The sequence below is a fragment of the Bombus impatiens genome, unplaced genomic scaffold (genome assembly GCF_000188095.3).
Source record: "Bombus impatiens unplaced genomic scaffold, BIMP_2.2 scf_0027, whole genome shotgun sequence".
In the NCBI taxonomy this organism is placed as follows: domain Eukaryota; kingdom Metazoa; phylum Arthropoda; class Insecta; order Hymenoptera; family Apidae; genus Bombus; species Bombus impatiens.
This window is the reverse complement of record NT_176446.1, coordinates 1,756,827-1,775,177: the sequence shown is the minus strand read 5'-3', so window position 1 is coordinate 1,775,177 and position 18,351 is coordinate 1,756,827. Positions and strand designations below refer to the sequence as shown.

At 43.8% G+C, this 18,351-nt stretch overlaps 1 protein-coding gene across 2 annotated transcripts in view; it reads right to left on the bottom strand.

Annotated features, from left to right (window-relative positions):
• Nucleotides 1–18,351, bottom strand: part of LOC100749506 — a 165,800-nt gene that overhangs the window by 105,453 nt on the left and 41,996 nt on the right. Inside the window, exon 1 of one of the 2 annotated variants that reach the window (XM_012387010.3) lies at nt 16,785–18,191. The exons of the other annotated variant lie outside the window; for it this stretch is intronic. The gene's annotated coding sequence lies outside the window, so the exon portion shown is untranslated. Of the gene's footprint in view, nt 1–16,784; nt 18,192–18,351 lie in introns of those variants that run through there. 2 annotated transcript variants of the gene reach the window in all.

The following is an 18,351-nucleotide window of genomic DNA, read 5'->3' as shown; positions in this document are numbered from 1 at the left end:
CGCCCCCACTTTTCACGCGGGCGTCTTCAGATTTCGCCGTTTTCAAGCGCGAACAGATCGGTTGGGAAAAAGTGTGGCGGTTCTCTCGGTGCGGTGGCTGCGATTTGAAATTCAAAATGTAGCGCGGATTGACCGGCTTTCGTCGTAAATTGTCCCGGGCCGCCGTTTGGTGGAAAAAGTTGTTCGGATATTTAAGAGGAACACGCGAGGGCCCGAGCGCCTCCAATCGCCGGTCCTCATCGGATCGTCTCAATAAGGAGACGAATAGGTCGTTCTGGCTCTTGGTCCCAGGCAAAGAAAGCGCCGTGCACTCGCCTCTTCTCCCTTTCCAAGCTTCTCTTTTCCTTTTTTTGTTTTTTGGATTGGGAGAATTTCCATTTCTTGCCGCGAGGACACCCTCGTGGCACCGCGCCGATTTTGGCGCAGATATCACGTTTCCTTGTTTTCTTGTTTGACGATTGTTTCTTTCGTTCGACCGAACGATCTGCGAATTGGGAAGCTTCTGTGTAATTTACGACAGAGATCACTGCGAGAGCTTGCGAAGATTTTGTAGATGCTGAGAGTCTTCTTTCGTTTGATTGACTGGTTTGCGATTCTTTCGTGTAAATTATGGTAAACGTTATGGTATGGAAAACGTTAGATCTCGCGAAGATCTCGCAAACTGTCGTGACTATTCTTTCGTCTCGTAGATCAATTTGTGCGTGAACCACGATATGACATCGTCGTGGGATTTTGTGAGGATCTTGTAGATGTTGCGACTGTTCTTTCGCTCGACAGATCGGTTTCGAAATTGTGAATATTTTATGTAAATTTTAATAGAAATTGTGCGCTCGTACGAGGTAAAACTTCTATTTGGATGGTGATAGCGATAAAAATCGTTCTGAGCCTTTGATACGTAAATCTTTTAAGATTCTAGAGCTTCTACAATCTACGTCAATCATAATTACGTGACTCTTTTTTTCATTCGATCAGATTGATCTACCAACTGCGAATTCTCTCCGTCGATGACGATAAAGGTAGTCCAGAATTTCCACGAAGATGTTCTTCATAATGTTATTCCCCTTCGATGTAATAAATCTATTTTAAAATATAGAAGCTGCGACACGAATTCTGACAAAAATTCTCCCAAACTTCCTTCGAGATTTCCATTCAATAAATAATTATCCACGATATGGCAATCACATAAAGATTGTAATTGAATGGTTTACAGGATTGAACACAGGAACTACATCATTGATACTATTACGTCAGTGACGGGCATGAGTAACGGTACACGGCTTATAAAAACATTGGAGTTAATCCAAACAGAGTAATCTGGTCGATCGACGAGGTTCGAAAAGAGGCGTCGCGTCGCGCGGATAATTTTTATCGTCACAGGGTTTTTTAATCGGATCTCCGGCCCGAACGTGACGCTGCTCGCACGCGATATCGTTTCGTGTCCATGTTCACGCGGCGTTTCTTTTCCTTTCTTTCCTTTCCTTTCCTTTCGTCGGTATTCCGCAACGGTACGCGAGAAACCGGAGAGTTCGACGAGGGGACCGGAAATTAATTGCTTGCACGGCAATCGATCCCTGATTATTTCGTTACGTCGTACGCGAGACCGATTACTGCTGACGCGGAAAAGTCATCGCCCCCATCGACTCCCCACCACTTCAAACGCCTACACGCCTCATTTTTTTCGATTTTTCGCAGAATAATTTCCTGCCGATTAAGCGTCATTCGATCGCCGAATTAAATTCGTGTTACATCGTGCACTTAGAAACTGCGCCGAGATATTTTATAAAATGGATCGAGTCGCAAGTTTTCACTCGAATCGATACAACCTGCATGTTTGTATTGGAACCTTGATCCTCGAACCTAAGCATCGCCGATCCTTAAAGACTATCATTTTTCATCGTCTCGAACTTTGTTTTAATATTATTCTTCTGTAGTAATACCGTCGTCGTGTTATTTCTAACTATACTACCTTTCTATGCAATCAGAATGGTCAATAAAGACCAATCGTCTTGATTTTCTGCCACCATATAAATTTGACTTTAACATTTAGTCAGATACGTACTCGTAACGCTATTACTCCATATCGGCAGTTTTCTTAAATAAAAATTAGGAACCGAAAAGTTGAAGCTTGTTGGACCTGTTTGTATATCAGATTGGCAACTAAGTGATTGCGGATTTTGTCAATACCACCTAATGATAAAATCCGCAATCACTTAGTTGCCAGCCCAATAGAATATCGAAGCTGTTTGTATTAGCGTAAAAAGATACTTCTCGATAAATATATATTAACGTGTGAAATAGTTGGAGCTTGACGAAATTCTTTGGGATAAATATAACGAAATACTTTGGTACCAAATGTTTGATATATTGATCACCGTAACGTGGAAGAATAGAAGATTATCGGTGACCAAAATTGGTGATCGATATAGTATCGCTGATGTAAAGCTGAGTTGTAATAAAAACAGTTTTCACAATTTTGACAGAAGAATCGCAGAATCGTGGAACTAGTACGTCAGTTGTGACATCGCCTGATTATATTCTTCGCGTGATAATATGTTTCTGTGCTTGAACAAAGGTTTACAACGGATTACGCAGTGTTCAAATTTCGTGCATCGAGAAGGGAACCAAAGAGAAATCTTAATGAACTGGAGCTTCCTAATAAACCTAATAAATTTCGCACTCGGCCCGCTCCACTTACTCACGAGTGCGAATATCAAAAATCCTTCTCGGGAAAGTAAGCAGGTACAGCCGAAATATTCTCCCACGAAATTCTCTTTCATACTAAAAGCCAGCGTCGAATGATCGAACACATGCTTAGGTTTCACAGAAACAAGGAAGCGAACGAGGTTTAACATTTGCTCGGATGAGAAAAATCCCCCGGGTCGTTCCGCGCGAAGAAATCGGCCGATTTCGCGGAGATAAAAGGCCGGATCGTGCAACAGAGAATCCAGCTGACCTACTTGCCACTTGCATTCTTCCGTTGCAGTGTCTCTGCGCGCTATCGTCGCCGTTAGCGCAGGTACACGCGCGATATAGCGCGTTCCAAGCTCGTATCGCGTATCTCGCGTTTTACGATCCGCCATGCACCGCGACCAAAAAGTCCGTTTCAAGAAAACTGGAACTGAACAGTCGTTGGAGAAGTCGGACTATTCGATCGATAACACGCGGCCAGCCTGTCGCTTTTCTTTCCTTTATGTATATAAACGAGGACGTTTTACTGCCGCGATTTGTCCGCCGTCACCGCTAAATTTCTATGTCTGTTTTATCAGTTCGCCTGCTTTGTTATCCGTTTAAATGGTCGAAAACTAATCGGAGACAGCGTTCCAAGTTTCCATTACACGCGTTGGATTTCCTGATTATCGCACGAGGGCCTCAGGGCGATTTCGTTTTTATGCCGAGTGAGAATGGCGAGTGAGAAACGAATTGAATTTTTCTGAATTCTCTCGATCTTGTCATTTATAATCCTACTTTCTGATAGTGTCGTAAGTCATGGGAGAGTTAACAGGCTTGAGATTTAGTATAAACGCGCGTTAGGATTCTAGATCGAAGTTGATACACGTTAACTGTATGGTTATTGTGTGAAAGATTACATCGTACCGGTTTTGGACATTTTACCGGATATTCGAATTTCACGGATAGATACCTCCGTCTTTCCATAAACAGAAGTTCTACGCGATCGACGATCAACTTGTCAAAAGCAAATGGTTCTGCTTCTACAAGCTCGTTAATTGCAACATGATAGTACAAATAATTGTACATTGAAAGGTGAATTTTCTACGCTGAACAGCAGAGATATATTAAAAAGTGTCCAAGTAACTTTACCGTGTTATTACCTAACCGACGACCGCTATACTCGTTTCCTCTTTTCTCTTTTCAGTAGAAAAATATCAGAGATTATAGTACGAGATAAGAGTTTTAATCGAGTGTGCTAAGTATACATAAGGTAAAGTGTCAAGCTGGTGAAACCAGGTGAACCAAATAGCAAAGTCGAGTGGGTCCTGCGGCGGTCTCTTCCGAGCAATCCGATTAACGTCACATCTGGCCAGAAGCGTGTGTTGGTGACTTTCATAAATATATGCCTCGTGCTGCATAATCATAAATCTAATGGCGTGTCTTGTCCGTTCCATAAATGACGCCGCTGGAATCCTCCGGGTGCAAAGACCCCCTATACGAATTCTTGTCCCGGCTTCGATCGAGCGCCACGAATTTGGATCCGCGAAATCGACTTTCTAATCCTCCTCCGAGACCTCCAACCTCCCACGCGTTCCTTGCGAAACGTCCCTCTCGTTCATTAGGACGATAGAAACGTCTTTTTGTCGTCTTAACGAAGAAAGTAATAAGAGATTCTTTCCTAATATTTCGCGTAAGGATTTTTGTCGATTCTATAGACTGTTAGACAATCAGCGATTATTAACTAAAATTATTATCTTACGATAGGGAAATAAATCTATCGTTATCTTTGACTTTTGAATTCGCATGGACAATTCATTACAGCCATATAGAAATTTTGGTGTGTTAAGAAATTCGTTCTCTGATTTTCTACATAGAATTTTTGTCAATTCTATGGACAAAAATTATTTCTTTCACCGATAGTCAAATCTAACGTCGATTCTAGCTTTTGAATTCGTACAAACAATTCGTCACAATCATACAGACTTTCTGGCGTTCTAACAGCTTCTTTCTTCTACATTAGATCGTTATCGATTCTATGTGATTGTACCGGTCAAACGCTATCGAAGAAGTAGCCGGAGAATGTAGGATGCTCTGAAAGGAAGCTGGATTTAAAATTGTTCTGTGAAAAATTTGCTACTCCCGAAGAAGTACTCGATATATCGACAAAAAGAAACAATACTTATTTCTAGCTATCTACTATATCTGGTAAGAAACTGTATCTACTTCAAGAGACAACACGAAGATGACGAAGTTTCATGTAACCTGTCAAACCACATACTGACGATCTGATAAGATCGCAACAACATCGCGTCGCTGTTCCCTTCGAAACGTAAGAAAACACCAAGAAGAAATCCTAATATTTGTAACGTTAATACTCGTTCATAAGAATCGGTCAATTACAAAAAAGAAGAAAAAAAGGAGCAACACCGCGAAGCTAACCTAAGAAGTAGAAGAAAATAAACCAGAGTCGACGTATAAAGTCTCGAGATCTGGAAGAAAATCCGCTTAGGAACAATGCAAGGACCTGGTCGAGGTCCCCGTTGCGGAGAAAAGCCGACGTCGGATGGCGGAGAACAGCGGCAATCAGCTGATCCACTTGGGACCAGTTCTCAGGAGGAGAGCAGCGCTGGAACGCGGTGTGCGTTCGCAGGTAACGCGACTGAAGCCATGCAAAATAAGTTGTGTAGGTGAGCCAGACACGAGAGGAGACGTGGCAAGGCAGAAATGCGCTAGGGAGGGAGGGGGAGAGGGAGGAAGAAGTCAAGGAGGGAAAAAGAGAAGAAAGGAAAAGAAAAGCTGGAAACGAGGCTGTGCTGGCGGGGACAGCTGGCGACTGGAATGTGGGTTAGGCTGCCCATAGGTGGGCCGCTCTAATTATGAATTAATTCCTGAATAACGGTCGAACCCGTGCGACACGAGCTCGCTGATGAAAACGCGATCCGGAGAACCGGTCGCACACCGTCATCGGCCCCGGTGCTGTCCTCTTCTGTGCTCGTTTCCTGTTTCGTTGTCACTTCCTCCATTTTTCTCCGCCGCTGTCCAGGAAGAAAATTCTTAAACCTTTCGCGCAGCTTTCTCGAACAGATTGAAACCAGATTCGGCTTACAGTTTTCGATCTCACACTTCGTCAGTGTAGGAAGACTGTTTTCTGTCGCCTCCTCCATTTCTCTCGATTATCGATCGGAAAGAAAATTTCTTTGTCTTATGGAGACTCCTTTTTTCGGAGAGGACCAAGAAACACTCGTGGTTCTTCATCTCTTGATCCTTAATTCGCTACTATAGTAGAAACTAATCGTGGATGGTGCGTCTCCATGAACATAATTGGATTTATGGTATCGTCCAATGTTTGATTTGACGTGTATTTCGTCGATACATACAAAGGCACGACCGGAATGTCTGACAGTGAAAATACGAAATTGTAAAGAGAAAAATGTTAAAACGTACTGTGATAGATATTCTAATTTATGTTGATGTAATTGAATTCATTAGGTTTGGCTGATAAGTGTGATGGGGGTTTATCCTCATGTATGCAGCCAAAATGCTGCGGCTATGTCCAAGTGTATAAACAAGTTTGGAAATTTTAATAGTAATCGCACATGTTGCAACAAGACTGCGACATTACCATGTTCCAGCAGCGAGAAAATAGAGTATAAAGATCAGCTTTCGTTACAATATACCAATATATAGTTGAAAAGGAACGTTAATATGCAGAAAATGTTGGCAAATCTCGACCTGCTTTTTTTCCATTTTACTCAAAGAAATTATGGGCACGAGAAGGAAAGCAAGGACACACATCGAGTATATTCATCTACGCTACTTTAACTTCGTTTTTTCGCTTTCTTCGCACGAAGTTGTATCTAAGATGACATTTATCAAACGCTGCAGTAATTTTCATTATGTATTTTATTTCATTCATCGCGCTTACTATTCCAACGTCATGTTACCAATAAATGAACAATGAAATCTACTAACTCAGCTCCTAAACCTAAAACACTTCGATTACAATAAAACCGTTTCCAATTTCCCACTGCCAGATTAATTCATTAATTCAGCAGACACAACGACTGACCACTGACGTCTGTTTCGAGAATCCCGCGACACAAGCTGCCTGAAATGTCCTCGATATCTATCACCTAATATGATACAATAATCTATCATCATCTACGATCTCACAATTTTCCAATTTCCCAATGCCCTGTTAAGTCGTAACGAAATACACTAGTCTGACCATTGACATCTATTCGACGAATCCGGCGATACAAACAAATCTATTAACTCAGCCTCTTAAACCTTCAAACCGTCCCAACTATAATAAAAAACCTTTCTTAATTTCCCAATGGCAGATTAATTCGTAACCGAACACCGTGGCTGACCATTAACATCTGTTTCAGGAATGCCGCGACAAAAACTGCCTAAATTGTCCCCGTTATCTATCGACTTCGAGCAACTTCCCCCGACCAGAATTAGTGTTGGAAACCCAGAGACCCAGGAACGCTCGAGTCTGAACGTAGGGAATGAGAACCGAGGCCGTTATCGGCTCTTATCAGCCGGCTTAATTGCGCGGTGTAAAATCGTGCGAAGAGCCGACCGCACGAGGGCTCGACTTCTTCGAGTCTGTCCTATCATCTCTCCCCTACAGAGGTGGTATTCCGGGTGTTCACCGGAAGGTCTCGAGTCGAGTGGTGGATTTCGAGGGAGCCGAGCATCCTGTCGTCGTTCGAGGATCGACTGACAGGGAGAAGCACGCGAGCAGCAAACCGCCTCGAGTCGCCATGCCACGAGGTGATGAATGATTTCTTTGACTCCAGAACGCGGCATTGACTTGTCGGAGGGATCATCGTGACAAACGATCTCGGATGCGACGCGACACGCTCCTCCTCTTCGCGTAATTAGACATCGTCCGACATGATTTCTGTTACGAATCGCGGAAAGAAACGAATTATACAGAAATGGTTGAAAGTACAGTTACTTGCAAAAGTAGCGGAATATTTATGGAAACAGTTTATGAGCGTGTATCGTATATATCGTACGAAGTCGAACTCGTAATGGGATTGTATACTGCATCATGATTGTGCCGGGAAAGTTTTTGAAGTTTTTCAAAATTTTGAACAAACCTGGAGATCTCGTGGAATAAGTTTTATTATAATTCGAGCATGATACGTACGTAGAAGCTACAAGAACATTGATTTTTTTTTTAAGTAGCATGTTTTACAATGGAAATATCAATCTTGAGCCGCCAAAATCATTATTTTAACGAATTCATGTATATTACTTGAATTATAACACAAATTCTTCCGAGTCTCTATAAAGCAATGCAAATACTCTTTCATTTAATTGTACGATTTTAGAATTGTGGAGCGTTTATGTAAATTGCAATAGAAATCGTTCTGGGTTTTGTTAAAGATTTTGTACATGATGTAACTCTTCCTTTATTTGACAAAAAATTGCGAATATTGTACAGTATCGTATGTTATGAAAAAAAAGACACACATTCGACGTGCCTCGAAAAAGAACGAGGCTGATGGTTCATCTCGATGTACTTGAACCGAATGGTTCGATCTCTGGAAAAATTCGATCTACTATTTCAATCTACGGAAAAATTTAGTCCAGTGGTTCGATCTATGAAAAATATCGGTTTATTGATTCGACGTATGTAAAAATTCAACCTATTGGCTATAACGCGAATTAGGAATATTTAAACCGATAGCTGGCCGATTACCAACGTTCCGTTATTAATCGGTTAGTGGCACGTGATCGATGGAAATCATTAATTCACGTGTAACTGACCCAGTCTAGATTTATCTCGAGCGATCTTAATTAAACCGTAAGTAGTACCACGGGCTCGCAATGGCGTTATTGATACACGTTTGACAGAGTTGCATGCAGAATTCTGCGTTTCGTATCGAGCGGTGATAAACCGACATTCCAATCTCACTGACATACGAGATCCAAATTGCTAACAATTTTTTATTCCCCGTGTATCATTACCCCACGCGTAATTTGACTTGAATGTTGCCACAGCGACGCACGACAAACCTTTTTACTTTCTAGTAAATTCCTGGCGACACCTTCGTCTCTGAGATACATTGCCCGATTCAAAGTACAGACGGGTCGGATATTGGTTTGTCGAACGAGCTACCAGAAAAGGAAGAAACACATTGGCCTGGAAAAAGAAGAACGAAAGAGGCTTGACCAAATGGATCGACGATTCAATTTGATAATTATCGTTGCTTAATAACCAGAGAAGAATCGCATAGGCTGTAGATCTTGTTTCGCAGCTTTCCATTTCGTTCGTTGGCCGAAAGGATCCCGAAGGGATTCTTGCCTCGAAGGACAGAAATATGCGCGAGCCACGCACGTCTGCTGGAAAAGGAGAGGAAACCGGCCACGGCGGAGGGAGGCAGAAGAGCAAAGTCACCGATTTAAATTGAAGTCGGGGAACACCCGCGAGGGAGAAACATTCGCTGGCCTATCGGGTTTAATAACACCCGGCACCGACTCTATCTGAAATTACGGATGGTGCTCCGATCTCGGCCTCTTTCTGTCTCGTTTCTCCTTTTCCAACTCCGTTCGAAGATCGCCACGATACGCTACAACATCGGCCGTGGACGGTCTTTTTAAGAAAACAACGTATGAAGAGCGACTGTTTTTATTTTTCTCTTTGAAGATTGACGTTTTCAGTAATTTGCGTGGGTTCTTTTAATTTTTAATCTACAAGAGCACGATATACGATTCAAAGTCGGAATGGACGTTCTTTCGTAAAAAAAAAAAAGAAAAAAGAAAAGCAACAATTCTGCGGAGAATGATTTCTTGTTTCGTAGTGTCTTCGAAAATTAGAGTTTTCAGTAATTTGCACGGAGTGCTTTTTTATTATTCTGGACAAATTGCAGGGACATATACCGTAATCGAAAGCAGGTTGCACACGTTCGTTTAAGGAAAACGATGCATGGATAATGACTTTTTTTTACCTATTTTCTTTTGAATTTAAAAATCAGCGTTTTGAATAATCTATACGGAACGTTCCTCGTTCATTTTAGACAAACTGAAGCAACATAATCTGTAAGCAAGAATAAAAGGGTTTGATGTGAATGCCTTACTATCGAGTTAGGAGGGAACGTAGAAGAAAACGAGGTTGAATTATGTCCGTGATAGTGAATTTGATATTTCAAATTACGAAAGATTGATTATGATATAAGTAAAACGGCAGTAACTAAACGGAAAATTAATGCAACGAATAAAGAAACTCAAGTGCCGATAATCAGAAAATTTATTAAAAGATTCGCAACGTAACGTATCAGCTTCTGAAATGAGAATTTAAGTACTGTAAAGAATTACCGACTACCTACTTACTAAATTAGACAAATTTAGAGAATCAAAACGATATTAGAAAAATCGTAAAGCAGAGTGGAATTGGGAAGATTGGATTCCTGTACGATTATGAAAATTTATGGTGAAAACGCTATTAGACGATTAGTAGATGAGGAAAAAGGGGAAAGGAGAAAAGCTAATAAGTAATGAGACTTACATTCTCGATAAAATTACAACAACGTTTCTTATCTATATTTATAAGGCAGGTATTACTGAATTCTCGCTTCGACGATAATTGAAAAGCTGTTGAATTAGCTATTAATTCCTACGGTCTAATTTATGCGTAAGGAGCCATAACTATTCATAGAGTGCGCGGCGATATTCCATTACAGTCTGACAGAAAACTACAATCCGTATTCTCTGGTTTCGACTCGCTTTTTTCCCTCTTCTCCTCATCGTTCTACCTCTCATTCTCTTTCCAATATTACATGCGTGTGTTTTACTCGCGTAAATTTACATATACGCGTTGTAACAATCATCGAACGCAACGTGGAACAAACGAAACACGAATCGAAAAGGAAATCCTTTCGCTCGTTGAATTAATCGTTTCAAACGCCCACGAGCAAGCGTCACCTATTTATCAAAAATCACAAATACTCCGTTTATCTCAATCTTAATTTATAAAATTGCAATTCACAAATTGACTCATTAAGAACCAACGTCGCATTAATTCAACGTGTCATTTGCAATTTTATTGTTTCCCGCCACTCTGATTATATAAAAGAATTCCAAGGATTTCTGCAATACTCTTTTCGTTAACATTCTTTCCACTTAGATTCTACGACTTTACGATGTCTAAATTGCTCGATTCCTAATGTGGTAGCCGCCAAAACTTTCCAAAACGCGCGTATCATCATAAACAGAGTTGCGCTTAATGTTAGAAACACCAGATTAATCAAACTGAATAATTCGTAATTTTTCGCCGAAATTTCATCCATTTTGGAGCGACGCATTTTCAAAGGTTCGGTCGGATTTTCCTTAAGTAGAAGCTTTCTCCTACACGTTGCACCTTAGTTTCTTTCATACATATTTTATAGCTTATTCGTTCGTAGTTGAAGCGTTAACGTCGGATTTTTCAGATCCGTTACGAAACAGAAACGGGAATATTCATGGACGAGACGTCGACAACGTCAAGCGAGATTTGCATCAAAGACGTACGCCACGCTCGTAAATCCTCTTCTCGGCACACACGGCTCGCTCTCGATGGATCTGTGCCTCGGCCTAAGTCACCTAATAGAGTATCCAGCGGTGGCGGCGTGGAAAACGACGAATACGAAATCGATAGAGTGTGTTCTCTCTCGGTGCGACAAAGCAACACGAGATCCTCGTGTTCAGCATCGCGGCGAGGATGCACGAAGAAGAATAGACGCGACGCCGGCACATGTGGCCGTCATTAGTCATTCGAAATTCTTCTGTCTTCGCTTTTTAATTCGTGCATCGAGATCGCCGCGGTTTCACGGCCGCGTCGAAGCACGGCCCGAGGGTAAGAGAAGAAGAATACGGCCGGGCAGAGCGAAGCACACGCGTAACGACAAAGACAACAGAAAGGCAATGGGAAGAGAAGAAGAAGAAGAAGAAGAAACAGACGAAGAAGAAGAAATGGGAGAATGGTTGTAAAGGGAGGTGAAGAAGTGCACATTCGGACTGGAAGGTTCGAAGGGAGGGGGGAATGAGAGAAAATCACGCGTGGTTCGTCATAAGAGGAATTCCTTTAGCGATACTGGGCCCTCCATCTCCTCGTCTTCTTCTTCTTCTTCTTCTTCTTCTTCTTCTTCCTCCCTTATCCCGCCTGTTTCGTCCCTCCCGTCCCTTCTGGCCCACAGACCCCGTGCTTTTTTACTGGTTTATGGGATTTTTTTCACGCGGACCGCCGAGTCGTACATCAGAGAAGGCTGACTGAGGTCTTTCTCTCGTTTGGATGCCCCCTCTTTCTCTTTTGCACCGCGTGTACGCGCGTTCCATCGCCTCCTTTCTTTCTTTCTTGTTCGCGTTCGTTTTCTCTTCCATTCTTTTCTTTACTGTTTCTCTGTCTGTCTGTCTGCCTGTCTGTCTCTCTTTCTCCGTTGATCGTGGTTGAAGGGTCGTGTGCGTGTTGCCATGAGGTAGAAGGAAAGAGGAGACGAACAATAAAAAAGAGCAAATGCCAGCCGCCATAAAAACAACTGAAAGTATTAAAAACTTTAGGCCTTTTACTGCCGAGCTGCCTTCCCGAGGAAGGTACAGTCGGACGTATACGAACGACCCGCCTCGAGAACGCTCTCTCTGATGCCTTCTGATCTTCCCTTCGTTCCCCCCGCGCTTTGTCGATCGATGGTAATTGAATAATTGTTCGGCAACTTCCGATCAAACACCCGAGGGCCGTTGCTTTAACTTTCTGTATCTCACCATCTCTCAATATTTTCATCGTTACCGGTCCACGCTTATAGAAGTTTGTATTTTTGACGATCACGCTAATTCCGTTCAACAGATGTCGCAGTCAATAGTCTCGTTAAACGATACTCGATTCGTCGTAAATAAATAAACGAATAAGTCACAGGAATGAAAGAAGCTAGAGAACAACAGTTTCCACTGACACGTACGGCGAAAGGGATTCGGAAGCAAGAAGATTATATTGTAACATGCCCGTGTGAACACCAGGCCGCTTAATTCGATTTTATAGATTAGGCAAGAAGTTTCGCCGGTCCAATTTACCAAACACGCAATCCGGCACACGTATCCCGTTTCTTTGCGGATCTAAAGGGACCAGAACTGTCGAGAATTCGAGCGATTCGGAACGCGTTAGACCAAGAAGAATTCATTTCCACGCGAAACCCGATCTATCGGCTGATTCTTCTTATCTTTTCTTCTTGCCGCGAGGGCACACGCGAACAACAATTCGTGACCCGACAAAACCGTGAAACGGAGGGAAAAAGAGCGTTCGCCTGGGTGGCGGATAGTGGCGAATATGGAGAGAAAGAGAGAGAGAGAGAGAGAGACGAGGTATGGCGGGTAGGAGTAGAAAGAACGAATGACGGGGGATGGAGGCTGCGCCTCGTAAAATTATCGTACTTTAATAAAACGTGTCGTGCAAAACGCGAGGATAACGAGAAAATATAGGGTTCGAAAGACTCGTGAAATTTATAGAGCGATCGCCAGGTCCGCGAGCAAGATGAACGAAAGGAGAGAGGGCGAGAAAGAGAGAAAGTCACATTTTGGGATGGTCAGGCCGGGTTTAGTTCGGAGGCACAATAAGATGCCGAATAAATCAACGGAAATACCGTGAGTATCGAGCTCGCAAGTCGATGTTTTACGATCGAACGTGATCGTCGAGCCTTGAATCCACCATCGAGACCAGAAAAAAAGCTTGGAAACAAGTTTTACAGTTTCCCCATTTCCTCGCTCGTGATACGCGTACAACACGAATGGGATGTTCTCCCATCCTCTCCACGTCGACTCCTCTTTACCGCAGTCATCGATTCTCAATAAATATTTCATCACATATTCCGCGAACGATTACAGATTCATTAGATTATTTTTACCGGAGTCCGAATGAAACGTGCGTCGTCGTGTAAAATCGGTTTACATGTTGTCATGTAAAATAGGTTAATAAACGTGCTAATAGGGAATCCTTCTTCTGTGTCGAAGATCGTTTTCTTTTTAAAACGTCTTCTCTCTCCGTGTAGCTGCTCTATTATTTTTAAGTGATTCATAAACTGCAGTTACTTGAAAATGATTTGCCTCTACCATTTCTTATCGTCTTTCTCATTGATAGAACTATCATTGATTCGTCGATAATTCCAAGCATTAAACGTAGAAACTGTCTCTCTAAACGAGGAAAAAAACGTATGGAAAAGCCCGGTTATTCGGTGGAAATTTTTTCATCGTTGCGCGGGACTAGATACTTTTTAAGTCTAATAAGGAAAAGTACTCCTATACTATCTTTCGTCGGCAAATCTTTCCTAATTTCCAAATCACTTAACACGCCGATAATATCAAACACGAAAACCATTTTTATTCGTCGCGTCAGGCTAATTCCTTTTTAATGCGAATTAAAAAAAACATAGCAACACTAGAAACTTCAGCTTGACGAAACTTTCTTAACCTCCAAATCATCCGACCTGTCAATAACTCCAACGAAAGTCTCGAAATTTCAAAGCATCCTTTAAACCAAACAAAAAGAAACAAAAGAAAAGAAAGGAAATACTCGAAACGAAGAAACCAAGAAGAGGAAAGGAAAAGCACCTACTTAAATCCCGGTCACTGGATGGAAATTTTTAATCACGGCCTGAGATCAGCTAATTCAAACAGCGCTAATTTGCGCGGGCAAATTACGCGGGACCGGCGGCGATAACTAAACAACGGTGCGAAAAAAGGATAAGAAGAAGGAAGCGGATCGCAGCGGAGGCAGAAACGGGAGACGGTAGCGCGACATAGTGGAGTACGACGTTCGTGATTCTCTAATCTCTGCAAACCATCCCCCAACCTCTTCGCCGGTTCGGAGTGGAGGAGGCAAGAGTCTTTGGGTGCCCCTGGAGGGCACCTCGACTACGTTGTACCGCACTGAGAGGGCCGCGGCAGCAGTAAATCTCGCGGACAAACAATCATAATTTTCGAAGAGCTAACAAAAAGCAAGAGACTCTTTAAAGGGAGCCGATGCCAGGCAACATGAAATGCGGCCGCCTCCGCGCCTCCAATTGTTTCGAGGTTTTCTTTCCTCCCCTCTTTCGCCAAAGCCACCGCAACCTCCTCGCCCTCTTTTTCTCTCCTCGTCCTTTCCTCCTTTCCACCAGATTCGCATCCGCGTGTATCAACAAGTGTGCACTCTTCCCTCGTTGATTTCTTCATTCCTTTATCTAGAGTCTTTCTTGCCAATTGTCTTTTTTACACCGATCTCTCCCCTTCGCGGTTTCTTACGCGTCTCTTTTTTCTTTTCTTCCCTCTCTTTTCTTCCTACGGCCTGTTTACTTTAGAACGTGTCGGTAGATCGATCCTAAATGGCTATATCGCGAGGGGTTTTGTCGGTTTAAAGGGTAATAAGAAAGATTCCTTGGAGAAGAGTCGCGGGTCTAATTTGGCGCAGCGATCGGACGAGCAGCTGCTTCTTGCGATTTACTTTAAGAATTCGCGGGGTGGATTGCACGTATTTCGAGGCTGAAAAAGGAAGAAGGTTCGCGCAAAACCTTCAACTCGCACGCCGGTTTTTAGTCTCTTTACAGAGGAGAGTTTCGAGCGAAAGAGCGGAAAAAAGATCATAATTCAACCTTGATGTTCTCCTCCGATTCTTCTCCGCGTTTGTATCTCTTCTATTTTAAATATTTCCTTCGTAAAGAGCGTGCAATACACGAAAGGCGAGAAACACTAAAAGCAAACGTACAGAAACTATATATACGTACAGTATCTGATTATATCTATTGAAATAGAGAATCCATTTCGATCGTATGGATCATCATTCAAAATCATAATAATTCAAATCATAATAATCACAGAGGACTAGAAAAGAACACTAGAGATTTCGGTATACGACCAACATGCTTGTCATCCATCGTGAATCGAAACGAAGAAGATACGTCACGCTAATCCTTCTAATATTTCCAGCAAACATTTCACCATAGATATACATATGGTTTCACTTACCAAATCGATCGCAGCTACGCGAGAACAGAAACGAACGATAAACCCGCGAGGCCAGCGTAAACGAGATCGAATCCGATAAGTGTAAGGGGAAAATTTCCAAACGACACTGCATGGAACATGAAAACACCACCTGTTCCAAGACTCTTTGTTCTTTTTTCTTTCTCTCGAGACGGCAAATTACAAGCCTCATTTTCAACGTCTCAGCAGTGGTTGAAAAGAAAAGAGGAAGAAAAAAAGGCGAAGGAAATATACAAGGCGGGATGGTTAATTCTCGGTGTGCACACCTTTATCGAACACGAAGGAGGAAGTTCTGAAAACGAACAGGGGCAGTGCTTATCGAGAGCCGTGATTCTGATTACAGGCTCTCGGGACGAAGAAATCGTCAGGCATGGTTCGCCATAAAAATTCACCCCCGTCCAACCCCCGGTTCCGATAACGTGTTTCTTTCCGTGGTTAGTTTCTTAAAATCCCGCTAAGATAGCATCGTCGCGTGAAATCAGCCAGCGTTTCTCAGTTATTTCCACCCGGCCAGACCGTGAGCAGCGCTAATTTTCCGCTCTAACCGAACGCGATATTCTCTTACTGGTAATTACGTGTATCTGTGCAGGTCGAGAGGATTCACGCCATTCGACAGACATGTAACATGTGCGTTTTTAGAATATAATCCTGAGAGTCGGATGAGCTCGGTCTCGCGCGAAAGAATATTCTCGTAGTCGGGTGTCAGCCGCGAAATTTTTCCTTCTGCCACGAAAGAACAATGCGTCCATGCTAAATCCGGCCTGTGAAACGCGCACCTCTCAAAATCCGAGGCTAAGTGGCTGCCAACTACTTTACAGCCCTCCCCTGCAATAACCCATCACTTCCCTGACATAATTCAAATACTTTGTTACTGCAGGCGCGCGGCAATGTTCACTCGCTCGTATAAATTATAAATAAACCTGCTCCGCGACCCGTTTTAATGGCTTTCCCGAAACTCAGCAACGGAACATTCTGCTCGCTAACGATATTTCTACTAGACGGAGGCAGACTTGCCATATTTCCGCGCCTTTTTGCTTTTTTTTCCTAAAGCGCGAGATTATTCTCGACGATTCTTCTAAGGTCTAGTTAGAGGGTAAGACTCTTCAGGTATTTACCTCGACTTCTCTCTCTTTCTCTCTCTCTCTATTTCTCCCTTTCTCAACGAGTATCTCCGTTTCCTCCGCTTCTTGTCTCTCGTTTGGTGAACATAGTAGCGCTCTCCCGGCGATGAGATCCCGGAATTCGATGAAAGGTGGATGGGTCTGACGATAGTCGTTGGTCGTAACTTCCTTACGTCGATTTTCCTACACGAAGAGGGAAACTTCACCCGATCGCGTGTCGTCGCCGTGTCTCATCACTCACTCGTATAGTACGGTGGCTCTGTCTAAAGTTTCGTGTGGCGGAGTGTATCACTTTGGCATCGCGTTAACACCGATCAGTTCGAACCGACTGAGGTTGCGAGCCAGGTATCGATCACCAAGCTTGTCTCCGGTAATCTATTCCCTCGAGTCACACTGGTCACGTAAAACTTGTCACATCGATCGTATATTTGCACACCGTCCACGAAGAGAAAAAAGCACTGGCCCTGTTGTTTTTTTTCTTTCTCTTTTTCCCCCAACAAGTTGCACTGTCATCCGATGGACATCCACGAAACGGATCACTTAATTCGACGCAACACGAACGACGACTCCGGCGACCCTTCGACGACGCCGTGGAACCGGAAGTCCCCGGTACCAGCGCGAATTCACGAAGAGAAGTCGAGAATTGGCGGCGCGCGATGATGCCACTGTCCTCTCTTCCCTAGCTCGGCTCTCTCTACTCACGCCCGAGGGGGTGGGGAGAGGGTTTGTTTGCCAACTGGTGGTGGCAATGGTCCGCAGAGGGTGGGGTATGCGCGCGTCCACCGGACGAAACGAGCGAGATCACGATAAGACGCAGAAACGTACGAGGGGGAAAACGTTTCGCGTCGAAAGCAGCGCGTTCAAACAACTCGAAACGATGGAAAAACGTCCTCCACCTTACCGGCGATTCTTCTGGGGGGTTGATCGCGACGTATCCGCGGGTTCTCCACCCGTGAAACTCGCTACCCGGTGTGCCTTCCACTCTACACCGCGGAACACTCCACTCCGGCTGCTTGGTGGGGGAGGCTTAGGTTGACCAGAAGAAGAAGTGGGGGTGTTCCGTGGCTTCCGTCCGGAGGAGGCGGTCTGGTTCCGTGTGTCTAGCTGTCCACTGACCGGGCTGATAGGCCAAGGCGATCCTGACTCCGACTCGATCCGAGGGAGAAGGAAAAAAAAAGAGCAGACGCTGGCACGATCCCGCGAGACCGCGCGCGGTCCGCTGCTAAATCGACGGTTCAACCCCCGTTTTTCACGGGGTTATTAGAACGACGTCGGACGATCCGTGGTCGAGAGAGAACGCGTGAGAACGTAGAGGCGTCCGAAGCAGAGAGAGAATCTTTCACCGAGCCCAGAACGTAAAACAAGCGAGTGCGCGTGGCTCGGCTGGCGCGAGATGACTGAACCCCTCCGAAGGGTAAGAGAGAGACAGAGTGGAGGGGAGCGGTGCCACTTCTCTGCCCCTTCCTTCGCCGCTTAGGAACGAACGCTGCGGTTCGTTGTCCCCACCAAAGCTGTCCTGGAACGATGCCCCACCCCGTCAGACGGAACGACACGTCGGGTT